Below are 20,401 nucleotides of genomic sequence, written 5' to 3' on the forward strand. Positions count from 1 at the left end.
TGGATATGTGGTGTTTGAGGGTGCCTTTTATTTCTTCTGTCCTAAGCACCTCCTCCTCCGAATCCCCCAATTTGCTTACCGCCCCTCTCCAGACCGCTAGTAGTGGCCCTCCAGGCACACTCCAATGCATTGCTGTGCTTCTCTTGGCTAAAAGGATTGCTAGGGATGCGAAGCATGTCTCTACTTTTTGATGTTTTTGACGTTTAGTTATGCCTAGAGTGCTGGCCTGCTACGTAATAATGTCTGTAAGCCCTGTGACTGCTAGAAGGGTGGCGTATATTTTGGTCCAATAAGCTCAGAGTGTTGGGCAGTCCGAGAACATGTGGAGAAAGGAAGCGTTGGGTTCTGGGCATCTAGGGCAAATGAAGGGCGTATTTGGGTAGAAATGTTGAAGCTTTTCGGGTGTCAGGTAGGCACGGTGTTGTATGTGGAATTGTATGTTTTTGAAGCGGTAGTAGTGGGACACTTTTTTGAGGAACTCTAGTGCCCACTCCAATTCTTTGTCGTGGAGTGGTCTCTGGATATCAGTCTCCCATTTCTCCTGGGGTGGAGTGAGAGAGATTGAGTTCAGTGCTCGCACCGCATTATATAGCCATGTCACCAGGTGTTGTCTGGGACCCATCTGCAAGAATGCGTGTATAACTGGGTGCTCCGTATCAATTGTGAGCCACACACGGCGTCAGTCTTCGAGTAGCTGCCTGTGTAAAAGGAATTGTCCCCTTGGGAGGTCTGTGTCCGTTGCAGCTTCTACAAATGTCTGTAGTTGCCCATTCACATAAAGGGAGCCCTCCTCCGTGATTGAGTGTTCCGTCCACGCACGCAGCGCTCGCTCTGTGTAGTGAGCGCGGCCTTTGGGGAATCCTACCAGTGGTTGGATGGGGGAGTACATGGGGGCCTCCCGTTTCATTTTGTGTACCCGTTTCAGGTATGTGCATGCCATTGTCACCTGGAGTGGGCACTCCTGTATTGGTCCAGCTCTGGGCAATAGCATGCAGTGTTTGGTAGGGATTGGAATTGGCCCAGCATTTGTGAGATTTTCCCCTAACGCTGGGACCGCTGTCCACCATGACACCCATTGTAGTTGGGCCACAAGGAAGCAGCTTGGAGTATATGAGTTTGGTGTATGCGAGCAGGCGTGGTCCCACTCCCATCCGCTGTATGACCTGCAGGCGGTAAGGCCATAGGAGGGTGTCAAAGGCTTTTTCCTGGTCCAGGACCAGGCACGCCACGTGGGTGAAGTGATTCTGAATCTGATCCTGGACATGAAACAGGCGCCTTATGTTATAGGAGGGGTTTCTCCCCGGCACAAAGCCGCACTGATCCGGGTGTATCAGTGTTGGAAGGATTGTGGAGTATCTGTCTGCCAGTATTTTCCCGTATTTTTTTGTAGTCTGATGGTAACAGGGCTATGGGTCGATATGATCCAACGTGATGGGGGTCCCTGTCCGGTTTAATGAAGAAGACTACACATGGACTGCAGTAGCTCGCCCTTATCTAGGGATGCTTGGAACAGCTTCACCAGTTGGGGGACCAACTGCGCGGAGAAGGTGCAGAAAAATTCTAGTGGGAGGCTGTCTAGCCCGGAAGCCTTACAAGTGGCCAAAGCCTATAGTGCCTATATGACATCTGTTGCGGTAATTGGTTCATCTAGGGCGTGTCGGTCGCTTCGCGCTATGCAGGGTAAGGAATGTGCATCCAAGAATCTATTGAGTCGCTCCGCATCTACTGAGATAGAGGCTGCATAGAGCAGCATATAGTGTTGCATGAAAATGTCTAGGATGGAGGTTTGTGAATGAACTAGGGTGCCCACTGTGCTTCATATCGCTCTGATCGGTGGAAGGGTTGTGTTCTGTTTCAGTAGCCATGCCAGTAGTGCACCTGCTCTGTCTCCATCTTTGTGTGCCCTAGCTGTGTGCGCCCCAAAATGTACCTGCGGAAGTCTGCTAGTGCCCCTGCATATGAGGTTTTAGCTTCCGCTACTTGAACTGCTTTTTTGGGGGTAACACCCCTCTTCAGCCAGGCTAGTTTGAATCCAGTGGCAAAGTGAGCAAGGGACCCACGTCTGGGCATACCCTGCCATCTTAGGCAAACATAGCAAATACAAGGAGATGATGGACGGAGCGCCGAAACTTTTCAGATACTCACCCCCAGTCACAGATCTGGGTTGAATCTATCATCATTCTTTAGCTCACTTCGTCACCCAGTTCAGACACAGCTATATGCAAATCAGTCTTGGTCCTGTGCCTCATGGGACAGTCCAGCCCAAACTGCCAAGCCATGTCATCCCTGGACCAGAAACAAGCATCCTGGGACCTGTGTTGCAAGTCCTGGGGAAGAAATTCAATAAAAAGACGTTTAACAAAAACTGAGGCAAATTATATTACACTAATAAAATATATTTCAGATTAGGAACTTGATTCAGATTCTCTATTCCATTGCCAAGCAACAATTGGTGGAAGATGCGGGCAATTGTCTTCCATTGATACAAAATGGATGCCTTAATTCAACACTTAGTGCAAAGACAGCGAAAATTGGAACAGGCCCTAGAATGCCAAATGTCTTCAGCCTTCAGCAAAGGCTGATAGAGAAATATTTCAAGATGCATTAAAGACCCAAACTGAACATCTCAATAAACTTGCCCAAGAACAAGTTACAAGTCATGACAAGCCTGGTGAACAGCAGGTGACCCATAACAACCGGTCCTATGATAATCCTACAGAAATTATTACCAGGCCAAGATCTTGATTTGTTTTTAATAAAGTTTGAACAAATGACCAGAGCTCATTTTATTTAGACCTTTCTCTTTGGCTCCTTTACTGACAGGTGAAGCCGAGGCCACCTACCAGACGGCAAATCCCAGATGAGAATACACAAATAAAGACATTTAAAAATTGATAGATAGGGCTAGACTTGATAAAGAGGCATATAGCTTAACATTTCAACAGAAAGGAGAAAGCCTGGAGATATGCCTTAAATTCTCTACTTCACGCAAAACACAGCTGCAGAAAATTGGTTAAACCCACAAGAAAAAGTAAAGAGGCAATTATGGCCAAAATGTGTCTGAAACAATTCTTAAAAACATTACGACAACGTACTCAGAAATGGTTACGCCAGCACCCAGGACTTACCATTGATCAGTCTGTGGAGATGGCAGCCACCTTATCATGGGTTGAACCATGGTAATACCAGCAGAAGCTGAAAAGAGTCATAAGACTGCAGCCACGCAAGGGATCTGTCATAGTGAAAGGAAACCTCTAAAAATCTCATATGTGACAAAAAGAAACCATCCGTACAAACCTGAACCTCAAACCACACACAGTCCACGATGTTTTGAATATGGTGAGTGGGGCCATATAGCCCACTTTTGCTTCATGGGTGTTTCTCGGTCTTCACAATGCCTTTGTGTCCAGCATGTAGAATTGGAGATACTAGGCAGCTATGCATCACTAGAGGATGGTTTCTCAGTAAACATCCCTTGCCAACATCACAATATCATCAAGGAACAGAGGTTGAGGTCTCGCCCCGTTCACTACGTACCTCACATATTCTTCAGTCTCTTGGGCTTCTTCTCTCCTCTTGCCGGGACGCTGCTCCGTAGTGCCTGGAGAGATAGTCGTCAGGGTTCTGAGATGCTGGTTGGTTCTTGATGACAGAAATGCCTCCTTGCAACTGAAAGCCCCATTTCTCAATTCTCAATGGAAGTTTTGAAGCCTCGCCTTGAAAAAGCAGGATGAGTGGCTTGTGATCAGTTCGGACTATGAAGAGGTGTCCATATACATACTAATGGAAGTGACTACATCCACAGTGTATTGCAATGCCCTCTCTCTCAATCTGGGAGTACCTCTGGTCCATGGGAGTGAGGGCTCATCGGTCACGGGCCCATTCGACTTTTTTGAAGACAAAGTAGACAGGGATCATGTTCTCGGAGAGTGTGACTTTGGTGTTCTAAAATGCTTTGTCCCCCTCACCCAGGTTGGTTTGGCTTCCACATTGGCTGGGTGAGGGCCATGAGGTTATCAATAAAACGCTCACAGTAGTTCACCGTGCTTAGAAAGCTGAGTACTTCTGAGATGCAGGGTGGTTCTGGGCTATTCTTCACGTCACATACTTTTGCTGAATCCAATAATGCCCCTAAAACTGAGAATTGATACCCAAAGAAGCATATTGAGTTCCTCATGAACTCACATTTCGCTTTATGCAGGGTGAGAGCATTTTCTTGCAACCTACACAGGATGGCCTGCTGCCTCATGTGACATTCGTCCACAGGATTAGCGTCACTGACTTTGAGCACTCCTGTCAGCCCTGATAGCACCTCATCATGTTCTGAAAAACCTTAGCCGCACTTGATATCCTGAATATCAGGCACTTGTATTGTCGGAGTCCCAGATGTGTGGAGAACGTAGTTATGTATCATGAGTCTGGGTGGAGGAGTATCTGATGGTACCCTGAGTGGAGATACAGCTTAAAAAACAACCCTTCTCCTCTCAGATTATTGGGTGTAAATTGGATGACTTATTAGTGCCCAGGTTAAACAGGCATGTCTTTTAAATGTTTAGAAAAACTCACAAACATTTGTTCCATGTCCACTAAAGATTCTAAAACTTAGTTAATATACCTAAAATGCACTACACTAACAAAGAAGAGGCTAGTTGGCACACAAGATGCCCCAAAAGTGCTGAAGGCTCCCCACACCAGCACATGCTCAGAACCCTCCCTGCACCCCTGGAAAACACTATATGTTGGGTGCAAAGTTCTCAATTCTCAGGAAGTTTGCTTAGCTTCTGCATATAATAGCATTGTAAAGGAGTTGAACCTGTTTTATGTGAAATAAATGCAATGCAGAAACCTTTGGTTGGTGTGAAATAAGGATAAATGAAACGTAGATTGACAAACTCAAAATATGTACGCCAATGACGAACAACCTGAAACCAGGAACTTGTCAAAATTTTCCATTGAACGAAAGGTGCCCAAAAATATCTTTGATCCTCGCTACAAATAGCTTTGGGGCAGATGTACGACCGTTTTTTGCTGTCACAAACGGGAATTTGGTCCGTTTGCAACCGCAAAATTGGTCAGCCCCATATACAAACCATCAAATCGCTAACATATTAGCTACTCGTAAAATATGGTTTGCGGCTCCCTATTAGGAAGGGGCGTGCCAAGGGCGTTCCTTCCTAATAGCGAGTCTGACTGAAATGTTCTATTGTTTTGCCACCGCATTTGCAGTCGCAAAACACATGAAGTTTACCACCTACTTCAAGTAGGTGGTAAACCATTTGCAAACGGGAAGGGGTCACCAAGGGGCCATTTCCCCTTTGTGAACGGGTGCGCAACTATTTTTTGAGAGCATGAAGGGTCCTATGGACCACTGCCCGCCTTAAAGTTTCATTTTTGTTTTTTAAACGCATCCCGTTTTCCTTTTCAGAAAAACAAGAATTGGCATAGCCAAAAGGCCTAGCTTTTGGGACCTTATAAGTATTTAGTTTTGCAGCACAATATCCTTGGTGCAACAACATTAACTGTTGCACGGCTAAACACTTATAAGGTCCCAATGGTGAGACCTATTGGCTATGCCAATGCTTGTTTGCCTATGTTGGGGAGTCTATAGATGTAGCCCTGATATTTGTTTGTCGTTGCAGACACTACTTTCCCAAGTCACTGAATCCACCTGTTTTTTACCCCAGAAATGCAAATATTACCTTTTGCGCAAAATGCTCAAGACATTTGCGCGCGGCATCTATCGCCAAGCTTAGTGGTCGAATTAAAATTAAAAGCCAGGCTTGCTTGAATCCAGTGGCAAAGTGAGCAAGGGACTCACGTCTGAGCATACCCTGCCAACTTATTGCGAACAAAGTGGTACAAAAGGGGGTGGTGATGGACGGAGCATCAGAACCAATCAATGCCAGAAACCGGTCCTAGGAAGCTTGTTTCCGGTCCGGTTCTGATGCTCCGTCCATCACCACCCCCTTTTGTACCGCTAAGTAAACCAGAAGCGCATGGCCCACCGAAGAAATAGAAGTGAAACCGAGCTGAAGGAAAATAAGCGTGGCCATGAAAGTGAAAGGCGATCGCGCTGTGTTAATTAGGAACATGATCCAGGAATGCAGCTAGCACCCTGTGTGCTGCTTCTCGCTCCCTAGACCCAAACGCCGTGGGAGTGAACGTTTAAAGAAAAGGCGGGACATGCACCCATCCTTGGCCATTTGCGTGCTTTCATTATTGAAAGCCACACGCAAAGGCCAATGGAATGTGTGGGAGTTGCCCGACCCACATGGAGAAGTCTCTAGGAAGTTTGGTGTCCTTACAAGAAGCCTCCCCATAGTGTAGCGCATGCGTGCAGCGCTAGGCTCGACCTAAAAATTACTTTGTTGAAAAAGCAGTTACAGACATGATGGTCTGCTGACCCTAGCTGGCCACCATCCCTGGGAGTGCTATCCATTCCCAATGGGGTCGCAAATTGTGCTTGCCTCATGAATATGGATGTGGCATGCAATTTGCGACCCTATTTGGAATTGCAAACAGTGTCTGAGACACTGTTGTACATTCAGTTTAGTGAGTCACAAATTGCAAGTCGCAATTCTGCACAATTTGCTACTCGCTAAACTGAAAAGTTGTACATCTGGCCCTTTGTTTGATCCCTTGCTGTGTCTCTGTGGAGACCGAGGAGGGCTAGTAGAGGTTTAGTAAAAAGAGGGAAGGAAGGAAAAGAAAATGGAGGCAGAGGGAAGGGATCTAGATAGAAGAGTAATACCAACAGAGGCAGAAGGAAATGGGGCGGGGGGGTAAGAGGTAAAACGGTGCGACATAGTAAAGCTGGAGAGAGGTAGAAAAGGGAGAGAAAGAATAAAGTACAAGAAAAGCAAGGCAGAGAGGAGAGACAGAATTTTAAAGGCAAACAGAAGGAAAAGCAAATGGAAAGGTACGGGGACAAGAACATACACCAGGAAGGATAGACAAGGAAATAAAAGAGGCAGAAAGAGGATAGACATTAAAAAGAAAGAAAAACATACATGTGCCTGTCAGTATAGAGGCAGCAAGAAAAGCCAAATGGAGAAGAACTTGGACAGATTTCAAAGATGAAAACTGAAGCGAGTTTGAGTGGAAAAACTCAGAGAGTAGAGAAGTAAATAGATTAGAGATTGAAAAACAAAAAGATAGAAAGAGTATAGGGAGGGATTGCTGAGAGAAGCGCAAAAGAAATTCATAGAGGGAGGGAGGAGTGAAAAAGTGGTGAGCTGCAAAACAGAAGTGGAGAGCCTGGTAGAATGGAAGCTGACCGAAGACAAGAAGGGGAAGGGAGAGCAAAAGAAGAGAACCCGGGAGAAAACAAATCAATTAGAAGAAAAGGTAGGGAAGAAGGGTCTAGTGTCGCGCATGAGTGGCATTAAAAGATGGTTTCATCCTCCTTCCAGTTGGCCATGACATTTGATTTAGCTTGTGAAGACATCGCACTTTGAATCAAAATGCCGAGCCAGTGCCTTAACGCATTTCAGAGCCATCGTTACCATAGCCATTGTGCCGGTGTGTTTACTTCCCCTCTTCAGTAGACCTTATGTGTCGTCACATGTCACTAGATTGGCGACGAGGCCCGGCTGACCTGCATCTGCAATCAAATGCTGTTTCTCTGAGCCGCGCCCTTCTGCCTGAACCTGCTGCCGACCGCAGTGACAGTCAATGTGCCGACCTGTGGCATCCTGTCTGCAGTTCCTTCTCAGCAACCCGCAGCATAAACCTTCGGGCTCAGCCGCTGGTACCAGCAGCAGTCACGCATGCTACAAGACGAGCTGTGCTCACAAGTCAGAGTCGAGCCATTAAAGCACAGCGCCTCCATGTGCGCTGTGACACAGGATGTCAGGAAAATTGCTGAACACAGGTTCACCGAACTGGTGCTACACTAGAGGGCGCTGTGCACCGGAAATATGCGACCGCAATCTTCTGCTGATGACATATGTGTCTTTATGAAAAAAAAATATTTGTAATATATGTATAGCTAAAAATGTATGGAAGAAGACATGGGCAAATAAGTGTCTAAATACAGTATTAGCATCAGCAGAGGATTGCGGTCGCGTGAGTTATAGTTGCCTGCACTAACTATAACGGGGGAATTTCATTGGTTTTTTATCAGTAAAATTTCCGCTAACTATAACATGTGTGAAACCTATGGTTTTTTCAGTGAATATATATATATATATATATATATATATATATATATATATATATATTATGAATGATGTTTATACTGCATTTGAATCTCTGTTTCTTTCTTTTCATTTACTCTGGGTTCTCCATACCATCATCATCATCAAAATACTTTATTTTCGATTGCAAGGATCTTATAAAGTGCAAAGTGCGTTACAATGTAAAATGAACAATAAAAACAGTATACGAAAAACAGAATACAGCATAAATAAAAGCAATGCAGAGTTAAAATCAATAAAAATAGCCCTATACAAGGATTTAGAAAACTATGTAATACATTTGGAAGGTTTGATCCATAATGCTTGCCAGAACCTGGCCAGACCAAATACCACCAGCCTACTCGTGTCAGTGGCTAAGATTCCCATGACCTCCAAGTAATGCCCAGGTCCTACCAATCTACAGAGTGGCACAATCCACTTTGCCCGCAGATTTTTATAATAGGAGCAGAAGAATAGCAGGTGCACAATTGGCTCTGGGCAAGCATTACATGCAGGACACTCATCATCTGTGGAGGAATCGCTACATCACTTTTTACAAAACACTCTGGTTGGTAACGTTTTTAAACGGTATTGAATGAATAATTTCCGTGCCAGCGTAGTTACAATTTCATCAATGGATTCCCCGTAATACGCAATGAGACATGGGCACATAAGTGGAGGGAAGTAACAACACACAATGAATCAGCGGCACACACAGTATCATGATTGAGTAGTACATGGCAGCACATAAAATACACAGTATGTTCATGGGAAACCCAAGTGCATGTTGGAGAGGATGTGAAGCCACATACACAACACAACTGGTGGAATTGAACCAATGTGCAAATGTAGGGAAAATAAGACCTGGCTGCCATAAGATTCTCCATTCCAAGAGACACAGCTGCCTGTATTGGGAATTATGCCTAAGACAAGGGAAGCAGTGAAGGAAGGAGACGGAAACTACTCGATACCATGGGACAAGACTGGGGAGAAGTAACAGGCCCACCCAGGCTTCAGGCTTTTTCGCCTGATTGACACCTACGGCATGCACAAAGATGAAAGAGAAAGGACTCCATGGAAATCACAATAAGTAGGATTGAGATAAGAGAAGGGGTGGGAAGGATAAGATGAGATCGGAGAACATTAATTGATTTTATATTGATAATATTTGCACAAGACATTCGATATCGCTCAGGACAATGGAAAAATGAGGAGTGGTGACTATTCTCATGACTGTAAAGATGAAGTGAGAAGTGAAATGTTGATTACACTGTACTCGTTACATTAACAAAAAAAAGGACAAACACAAAAGTGTTATATATATTGTATTGTACTGTTTGAACGTGCCACAGGGGTGTGTCCAGCTGAGACTGTGGTGAGTGTGGGAAACATCTCTTTAAATGCTCTGTTAGTCATTTGGATCAGGGTAGGCAATGAGGCAGTTGTTCTCCTTTTCTAAGGGTTTCTGAGACTTCAAGGATGCTTTTGCTGGGACATTGTGCAGTTCACAGTTGGTGATCTTGTTGGTGATAATTGTGCATCGCCATCATTGACTCATCTGATATGTTTGCTTACAGAGAAGCCTGGTGTGTGCCCTGTAGCACTCATCTCCTGCCTGATCGGGATGTCTAAGCCTAGATTTTGCAACGCTGACGGAGAGTGCAAGGGGATCAAGAAGTGCTGCGAGCTGCCCTGTAGCTATGAGTGTCAAGACCCTGTGGGCACAGGTACAGTACCAGTGCAAACCTGTCTACAAACAGGGCACAGATCCATTGCTCAGACCCCAATAAGGCTTGTGAGACCATGCAATACAATGAATCCCAGGGGTTCGCATTAAAACCTTTAGATTTACAAAAGTTGTAACACAATTCCCAAGTGTATTCCTAATTGTGTCTCTGATGCACGTTTTATAAAGCACCTAGACATTGTACTTAGAGTATTGCTCATTCTTAAATGCAGACTTTGCAATTCCAAATTAGTTATCAGTAGAAGCTCAGGTGTGAGGCTCTTGTTGTATGGAATACAAGTTGTTTCTTGGTGTACCTGGTAGAGTTGCATCCTGCGTGGGATTTTTCTGTTAGCTATGAAAAGATCTGAACCAGAGCACAGAGCTGCACCATGGAAGAAAGAAGAGATAAGCTACCATCATAAGAGAAGATACCCATTCCTACACCACAGCATGTGTAACTTTACACTCTTCAATGCTCATAAAGCATTGTATTTATTACATTGACAACAAAAAGTGTTGAAGCATAGGGCATTCCATGAATAAATATTTTAGTGTACTGTTCAACATAAGACAGGGGTGTGTCTAACTGGGACTACGATGAGTTGCTTTTCTGATGTACAAATCTCTTTAGTTACTATGTTAGCAATTTCAATTATTGTATGTGTTGGAAATGGTCCTTTCTGCAGGGTCGCACCCAAATATTTTTCCTTCCTACTCCCCTTTTTTTGATTAACTTGTTTTTTGTGGGCCTTAGGAGTCTGGGCACTTTACCACTGCTAACCAGTGCTAAAGTGCATGTGCTCACTGCTAAAAGATGGTAACATTGGCTTATACACCACTGGCATATTTAATTTACTTATAAGTCCCTAGTAGTGTGCACTATATGTGCCCAGGGCCTGTAAATGAAATGCTATTAGTGGGCCTGTAACACTGATTGTGCCTCCCACTTAAATAGCCTTTCAACATGTCTCAGGTCTGCCATTGCCGGGCCAGTGTGTGCTGTTTTAAACGTCCATGTTAACCTGACAAATTAACCCTCTGCAAACATAATAAGATGATTGATGGCGTGCTGAATCTTTTCAAACACTCACCCCAGTCACAGATCCATTGTTCTTTTGCTCACCATGCCACCCCAGATGGGACCCCGCCATATTCAAATCATTCTTGACCCCGCTCCTCATGGGAACAGTCCAGCTCGAACTTCCAGGTCAGGTCCTCGCTGAACCTGAAACAAGCATATTGGGGCCAGTTTCAGTGTATCTCCTCTCAACAGCCAAGCTAGCTCGAATCTAATGGCACAGTGAGCAAGGGACCCACGTCTGGCCATACCCATGGTCACTTAGGGTGAACATAGAAAACACAACCACATGATGGATGGAGTGCTGAAACGTTTCAAACACTCACCCCAGTCAAGAGATCTGGGTTAAATCTATTGTTCTTTTGTTCACTATGCCACCCCAGTTTGGCCTTGGCCTGTGACTGGGGGTAAATGTTTGACAATGTTCAGCATTCAGTCCGTCATCTTTTTGTGTTGCATAGTTAACCCTCTTACCAGGCCCAAACCTTCCTTTTGATTACATATAAGTTACCACTACCGTAGGTCCTGGATAGCCCAAGGGCAGGATGTAGTTTATTCAAAACGTAGGACATTTACTTATAGGTTTTACATGTCCTGGTAATGAAAAACTCCTAAATTCATTTTCACTACTTCAAGGCCTATCTCTCCCATAGGATAACATTGGTATTACCTTATTACATCTTAAGTTTGGTGTCTTTGTAATCTCAATTTAAAACACAACTTATGGTAAAGTCGGATTTTAAATTGTAATTTTGAAAATGGCAGTTTTAGAAAGTTGACATATTCTTACTTTAGCCATTTGGTGCCTGCTGCCTGTCGCTGAATACACGTCTGTGGTGGGTGACACCTAGGCTTTGTGCATTGCCTCTAGACAGCCACACACAATAGGGGCTTAGGTGTGACTTGATGGGCTTTAGTGGGCCATTAACTGGCTTGATGGGGGGCAGAACTGAGCACCGCCTCAGTTATACCTCAATAAGCTGTGTCCTGCACACACACAAAGGGATGCACACCCCCCTGTTTTGAATCTGGAGCCATGCAGGAAGGGCAGGGACTGTGTGCCCTTCAAAGGTCTCTTCCACTTCAAAGCCACAACTGGGTATAAGTACTGGAACTCTGGCACCGCTAACTCAGTACACTTCTGAATCTGTAGATACTCTGCCAGGACGAACGACTGCTGTGCTGCTGAAAAGGCTTCCACTCTGCTGGACCCCTACTCTGCTGTGCCGACCTGCTGCCCCTTTGCCTGAGAGTGAAAAGGACTGGACCTGCATCTCTCCAACCCAGACCCAAAGTGACTTAAAGGGCTTGTCGGCTTGCCTCCTATTCTGAATTCTCAGGGACATCAAACATTTCTAACCCATCTGCCTTCAGCACCTCGACTCTGCCATCTTAGAGTCTTGCCCTGCCAAGTGGGGCCAATCCAGTCCTGGGCCCCTGGAAGTGGGTATAAAGTGTTGCAATTGCCACAATTAACACATCGCCATTGTTTCCCACTCAAAACCAGCGCATCTGCTTTGATAATGATGCATAGCAGCAGCTGCCAGGATTGAGTACACTCTTCTCCATTGCCACGGCGCATCACCAACTTTTCTGACACATTCCTAACTGCACGGCTCGGAACCAATGCATCGCCTACATTCAAAAGATTGAGAACTACGTATCACCTCCTCTGCTCCACGTAGCAGGTCTCCGTCAATGGCACAAACAAAGAAAGGGTATTATATTTCTTGGCTGTGAACAGGAAATGCAAAATGCTTCCACAAGCCTGAGAGAGTGCCAAGAGTAGGTCACTTAAAAGATCTAGGGCAGGGAGTACTGAAATACAGATCCCAAAGAAAATCCTCCTTTGTAGGCCAGAAGGCCTGAAGAACATGCTACTGATGGATAGAGCTGGCCACCAGGATCAAAAGGAGATTAAAAAATAATCAAAATCACGCATGGATGGGAAATATATACCGTTCAAGCTCAGTGTCCCTGGAGCACCAAGCAAGCAATGCAGCATGTAACACTTTACTACAAAACCATAAAAAACCCAAGGGAGGGTCAGGCCCCAAGAGGTCACCACCGCTTTCTTTTACATTAAGTAAATGGGGAAGAAACATATGCACAGGGCTCCCTATTCATGCCCTTGGGTGCCACCATCTCCCTGGGGAGCTGCTCATCAAGAAAGCATCTCAGGGACCCATATCTGGGGATGCAAACGAAAGGGCAAAGTGCATTGCACAAGCCCACCCCTCTCCCCGATGCCCATGTCGGGGGAGATGGGCTGCACCAGCTTTCTTCTTTCATGACTGCAACCAGCTGGACAAGGGAGAGTAAATTTGTACCATCTGTCCACTGGAGCTGTGGAAGGGTTGTGGCTCGCAATGCATGAAGGGTGCATCCAATAGCCAGCAACTGGAAAAAGCAGCTGCGGGTACCCCAGGTGAGGACAGGTTCCCCAAGATAAAAGCGAATACTATAACACTACTGCTCAAGGCCACAAAATGTAAAGCTAAGCGACACAGAAGCAGCTCATTAAATATTCGATGATTGGTGCTGGGAGCACCCATAAGCCCTTGCAAGGGCACTTTCAATAGAAAATGTGCTTCCTTGTAGAGGCACATGGAGTGCAGGGGTACCACCCACATTTTGGAAAGGTATTATGTAGGACTGCATGGAGTACAGCAGCCCTCCAGAAGAGTCCCATAAAAAAGTCACCTGAACTCTGAGAGAGAGGTTTTGCTACTTTTCAAAGCTCTGCGGGAGCTTGGGCCATAGTCCCTAGAGTGTGGGAACTTCTATGGGAGGGTCCTAGAGCTGCTGAAACAGTTCAATGACACTAAAGAGAGACTCCATGACACATATTTTGTTAATATTATGTTTTTGTAAGGAAATGTCTCTTTTTGCATGATAATCCTCAACCTTTTGAACTGATGCTGCAGGTTTCTCAACTCTGAAAATGCACTAAGTCTTGCCTTAGTGCCAGTACCGTCACCCTTAAAAGGTATATGCCTAATTGGTTTACCCACAATTTCCATAAGTTACCTTCCTTATAAGTGCCTAGTATGGACTACCAGGTGTACCCAGAGTATGTAATTTCAGTGTCCCTCTTGGACTGCAGAACTTATTGTGCCACTAAGAGTGTGACAAAGCAAAGCATGATTCCCAGCCTACCACTTCAGGCTGATAGAATGGTTTCAAAACTGCTATTTTGACCTTGCCATTTAAACCAATAGCATAGCCCAAATCACCTTTTAATGTTTATGTCACCCCTAAAGGCAGGCCTACTGAGCCCTAAAAGCAGAGTGCATTATATTACAAATAAGGACACATATTTAACCCCTTATTGATGTGTTTACTGTAGCAAGGTTTGTAGTCCCATTGACGAGTATGGAGTTAAACACTGACAACACAGCAGTGCTATCTTTAAAATATGAATACTAAATACAGCACAATGAGTTATCAAAAGCATTGTTGCATTAAACCCAACTTGATGCGTAAGTTGAATTTAATGTAACTATTTTACAATTAGCAACTTTGGAACATTAAAACTTTGTTGCCCAACATTTCCAGTTGACGTTTATGGCTGCACACAGCTGCTGTCCTTGAGACAGTCTTCTGTCCTCCTGGGGAGAGGTGAGAAAGACTCTCTGCAAGAGGAACAAAGGACCTGTTGGAGGAAGAGCTGTGACTCCACCTGGCAGGATGGCCGGAATGGGTGTGCGCCTAAAAGGTGCGCTTCAAAGGGGAAACCAACTTTGAAGGGCAAGTGGTAGTCACACTGAGATAGGGTTACTCCATTGTTTAGGAAGAAAGGCCAGACTGGCATCTTGGACAGAGAGGGAGAAGCAAAGTGGTTATGCAAGTGGAGGGTAGCCTCCAGGCAGTCACATCTCTGGGTTGAGCTCAGAAGCTCCACACACTGAGAGAAGGGTCTTGCCATGTTGGGAGTCTGCACTACATAGATACCACACTTACATGAAGTCATTGTCAGGCATGAGAGGACCTGGTAGTCCATTGGCTAGTTAGTCACCGCATCCTCCTAGGCTTGTAGAGGGCATACCAGTGGCACACTGAGACCCAGATCACAGATCCCATCTTTATTGGAGAAAGAAATGAAGAGGGAATGCCTTGCTGCTCCATGGACCCTCAAAGGGAGTAGGCACCAAAGATTGGAATGCACCTGCCACACCTGTGGACTAGAAAGCGAGGACAGTGCCTGCAGGTCCCAAACAATTGAAAAGTTGTCCACGAGTGTCAGACATAGAGGTGTAATTAAGAGTCAGCTGGCTGACTCCCTCTTACAACCACAGGGTCATAAAAGCTGAGAAGCCTACACCCTTGAGTCCCAAGTGTCAAGATGCCTGACCGCTGCTGGACAGAGCAGTGCCCCCTTGTAGACCGAATCCTAACCCACAAAACTCTCACCTGAGTCTCCTGCACCCAGGAGAGTCATCAGAATGCCATTTGGCCTCCCAGCCCAGAAGCAGTTCTAAAACAAAGGAAGCATCTGTTTTTTTCTATAACCAGAGACCAGTAGATCAGTACAATTGGTCTTGTTCTGGACTCCACCCAGACTTAATGGGGCATAAACCCCTGAGGCCAAAGTTGGCACCCTCCAAGCTTGAGGACCAAGGGGTGGCCACAGGAAGAACCTGACACAGGCTCAGCATCCTTAACGTCCTTGAGCATCTTCAGCATCCTATATCCCTTGCATCAGGACCACTCCATTGACTTCAGTGGCAGTTTGTCCATATGATTCAGAATCTGGACTGTAAACTGCTCAAACCAACAGGTAACTGGCCTAATGAACTAGACTGGTCCCTGTTACTGGCCCAGTATCTCAGTTGATAGCTCCAAGAGTGCCCATATAGCTGTTTTCAACTTGCTTGTTTGCGCTAACCATAAACGGCAATCGCAGTAGATTGCAAAGATTTATTGCATTTATTGAAAAGTTCTAAGCTATTGTCTCTTTCAAAATTTGTATCTCAGGATACTCTGGTGGGCGTTTTTGTTGAGGTGCCTATATAAAAAAAAGACAACTTATTTTTATAAATTGTTTTCCAATTTTTATTATGTTGAATTTTCTTCTTGTTCAACTGTTTTGGTACTTCTTAAACGCTTTACTGTTGTTCCTTTGATGAAGCTTAAATCACAGCTTCCCAGGATTTGGCTTATGATTTTGAAATGAACTTGACTGGACCTGATACAGAATTGTACCATTATTTTACAGTGAGGTCGTGAAAACCACCATAAAATAATCAAATTTTGTCACAGTTTTGTTGACAATATTAATGATTAACAATGTAAAGTTGTATATTACCATTGGAAGTATTGAATGTTGGCAATGTTACGTATTCAACTCAATAATTTTACAATGGTGAAGTATAATATGTTTCCTGCTATTACTATTGCGGTGATACCCCGACAAAGCTAATAAAACTGCCTTATTGAAACTGACACCCAGCTAATATTATGACATCTGGTCTATTATAGGTAGGGAGTATTACAATATTAGGATTCAGGGGTCACTAGGTGTGTGTAACATATTTTCAGTATGTCACCAAAGTTATTTCTATCTCCCGCATTGTACAGATTTGTAATTTAATTAGTATTATTTAGTAGTGTGTGTGTGTAGTATAAGTACTTTTCCTTTATGTAAGAAAAATCACTGACCCGACAATGATTATTGAATATTGTTGTTGCGTACCAATGGGTTGGGGATACCTGCCCACACCACCTCCCGTCAGTTAACCTTGGACTGCTCTGCTTTGTTACCCTAAGATAGTCAATTGCTGCAATAGGGTACTTGGCCCCCAGTAAAGAGAAACTTGCAAACACATCATTTGTGAAATCCTCATGTCATTCACAACTCTACTACCCAAATTAGGAGATGACCTACCATCTTAAAAGAAGATGCCCAATCCCATATCACAACATGAGTCACATGACACTCTTTCCCATGGTTAAAGCAATGATCCCTTCTTATAATCATGCAGCTGCCCACAGATCTTACCTTCTATGGTCTCACAGAGCCAGGGGAAAAGGGATAGCTCTAATCCAGGCTGCAACATGGAGCAATTCCTCTCAGTCAGAAGAGATTAACTGTCATTTTAGGATCACACGTGCAATCCCAACTAAAGGCCTGAGTCATGTGGCACCCTTCTGTAGTGCTACCACCATCCCAAGCATATTGACTTGTGGAGAAGCATCATCACAGATCAGTGCCACAATACCCTGGGACCATATGCATTGGCAGCTACCTGTAAAAGCAAGTGGAACAATCACACATGAAAAAGCACCAACTCCAGTTTGGGCAGCAGCAAGGACACATAAAACAAGGCTCAGCCAACAAAATTCTACATCCAGTGTTGTGCCTATAGAAAGATCTCAGAATTCCTTATACAAACTTCCCCAAGCATGACCTGAAGTGAGTTGACACATTGCCCCATACAATATGGTGCAAGTGGACGCAAAATGTGAATGATAGCTAAACAGGCAAGTCAATTAAATGAGATTACCCACCCAAAGCCCCACTTTGTGTACATATATATTACAGAGTGGCGGAAGCTACTTTGTAGTTATAGTGAGGGTTGCCAGAGATAGGAATTCCTTTGATTTTTGCCCATTATTAACTTTGCACACGTTTGACGAATTCCCTCATAACTTTCCGGAACTTTTCCTTGTACATTTGCAGATGATATAAAGTTTTGCGATGTTTGGCCAAATGGGTGCAAAGAAAAAAGGGGGTCCCAAAACAGATTTGGACCCCAATAGTTCTTAAAGAGACCTTTTGTATTGGACGTATCGCTAAGAGAACAGTACGGATTTTAATGAAATTTCACATGAATATACAGAATACCATGTATATTATTCTGTTTTACATAGCAAATAATTTGGCTTAGTGGTTGTTAAGTTATAAGACAAAACAACTTTGTGATATCTGTTGTCGCAATAATGCCACAGTACTAGAGTGACATATATCAATTACATCACAAAATATGGTTGGCTGCTTACAGTCCACAGTGGAAATGTTAGACTAGCAAGATATGTTTGACTGTGTGCTGTATATTTATAGCAAACAGACAGGGGAGGTTATAAATATACGGTGAGTAGGCTTCAGAAAGCCCACACAATGTAGTAGTGGGAAGGATATGCCATCTAGTATGTGCATATTTTTTTAAAACATATCATGGACTACTGTGGTAGTTCCTAGGACGTACTGCAGTACAGGAAAGTTAAAATAAAATTATTTCTCAAAATACATTCTTTTAACATAATATAGGGTGGCTCTTACGAGAGTCTTTGGTAGTTTGTCAAAGGAAATAAACTTAGATATGTTGGATAAGCCAATATTTAAGGTTTGAAAGGAATATATGGTTTCCATAAGGGGTAAAATGGACACCAACTCCACTCTATGCCACTCCAGTGTAAGCTATTCCCCTGTACGATACTCCACTCTATGCCACTGCCCTCTATTCCCCTCCACTATACTCTAGCTCACTCCACTCTTTGTCATTCCACTCTGCACCACTCCAGTGTACCCACTCTACTGTATGTTACTCCGTTCTATGCTATTACAGTGTACACCACTCCACTCAACCCAATTCTACTGCCCACCACTCCACTGTATTCCTCTCAACAACACTATACTCCACTGAACGACTGTCTATGCCCCTCCACTCTGCCACACCATACTCCACTCTATAGCACTCCATTGTACAGTAATGTACTCCTGTCAATGTCAGTCTAGAGCACTCTAGTTTAGTGTATGGCACTGTATAAAACTTTACGTAATTTCCTCTATGCCACTTCACCCCACTTTACTGCACTTGTCTCTGTCACACACTACTCCACGCTGTTGTACTGCACTACTCCACTGACTAGTCCTCCACTCTACACTACTCTATGCCACTTAACTCCAACCTGTGCCAAACCAATCTCCCACACTGTACCGTACTCTACTCTACTCCATACTTCTCCACTCTATAACACGGTACTCCACTCTGTGGCACTCCACTGTACTCTACTCTGCAACACTTTACAAGAATGTATGACACACCAGACCACTCCACTCTATGACACACCACGTCACTCTGTGACACTTTAATCTACTCTATACTAGGCAAAGCCACTGTACTCCACTCCACGCCACTCTACTCTGCAATGTAGCATTCCAACCATTACAATTAACATCACTCTAGCCTATGAACATCCACTAGACTTCACTGCACTCTAAAACACTTTATCCCACTCTATGCCACTGTTCGACACTCCACCAGTCTATGCAACTCCACGCTACAAAATTGTACTACACTCAGCCTCTTTATGAGACTTTACTCTTTTTATGAGACTCTACTCCCCTCTATTCTGGGACACTCCACTGTAGAACACTCTACTCTAACAAGTTATGACAGCACTCCACTGTACTCTACAAGACCCCACACTAATTTATGACATATTATTTGACTCTACAATATGCCCCTCCACTCTACTGCACTCCATGCTACTGTGCTATAGGAGACCCAACTCCACTGTATGACACTTTACTCCACTATACTAACTACCACTCAAATCCACTCCACTCCACTCTATTCCACTCTATGACAATACACTGTATGGAACTACACTCTACAACACTGTTTTCCACTGTACTGTGCAGCACTCCATATAACAGCACTCCACTCAATGACACCGGACTATTCAATTTATGTCAAAAAACTATTTAACTGCAATGCAAGAACCGAAGGTTAGAACTTACTGATGGTTAGGAAAACTTTATTTATTTTTTCTATACAATTCAAAGGTAAACAACAAAAACATTAGAAATTCCAAAGCTATAGTTATACCTTAATTTTCTCATGCACACACCACATTAAAAGGACTATAACTTTATTTCTTCTTTCTATACAAACCAAACTTAACATGCAAAAACAATTTTTTTTTAATTTACAGTTTTACCATAAATGTATAATTTATGCACCATATTCACATTATTAGAACTGTTGCTCCTCGATATACACTGTTTTCAGCTTATTAACCAAACAGCAATAACTATCTATAACTCGCCACTCTACCATGCACTATGTTCTCAAAAAAGAAGGAATTTGGTCTGTCATAAGTATTGCTATAAATGGTATGATTCCAGACGTTGTAAGTGATGTTATATGAAAGGGTATAAACTGTGCATGGTAGAGTGTCGCTTTACATTCATGATTCACTAATGACTGCCATTACAAAAGTAAAAGGCAATCACATTGTTTTTAAGTCCACTTTACCTGTGTTCTGGATTAGAGGGTTATATATAGGTATTAGGTTTTATACCTATTCCCTTCCTATTACCACTTCATTAAAGTTGTTCCAGGTAGGGAAAATTATATCTAGTTTGTATATATTTTTTAAAGATGTCACAGAGTACTGTGGTGCTTCCAA

General features: G+C 43.8%; 1 long non-coding RNA gene across 1 annotated transcript in view; it reads left to right on the forward strand.

The window, feature by feature from the left end:
* Positions 1-20,401, forward strand: part of LOC146822233 (uncharacterized) — an 83,526-nt gene that overhangs the window by 13,907 nt on the left and 49,218 nt on the right. Inside the window, exon 2 of the long non-coding RNA XR_014963252.1 lies at positions 9,755-9,904. This is a non-coding gene — a long non-coding RNA (uncharacterized LOC146822233). The remainder of the gene's footprint in view (positions 1-9,754; positions 9,905-20,401) is intronic.

Source organism: Triturus cristatus, chromosome 6 (assembly GCF_964204655.1).
Source record: "Triturus cristatus chromosome 6, aTriCri1.1, whole genome shotgun sequence".
Taxonomy (NCBI): domain Eukaryota; kingdom Metazoa; phylum Chordata; class Amphibia; order Caudata; family Salamandridae; genus Triturus; species Triturus cristatus.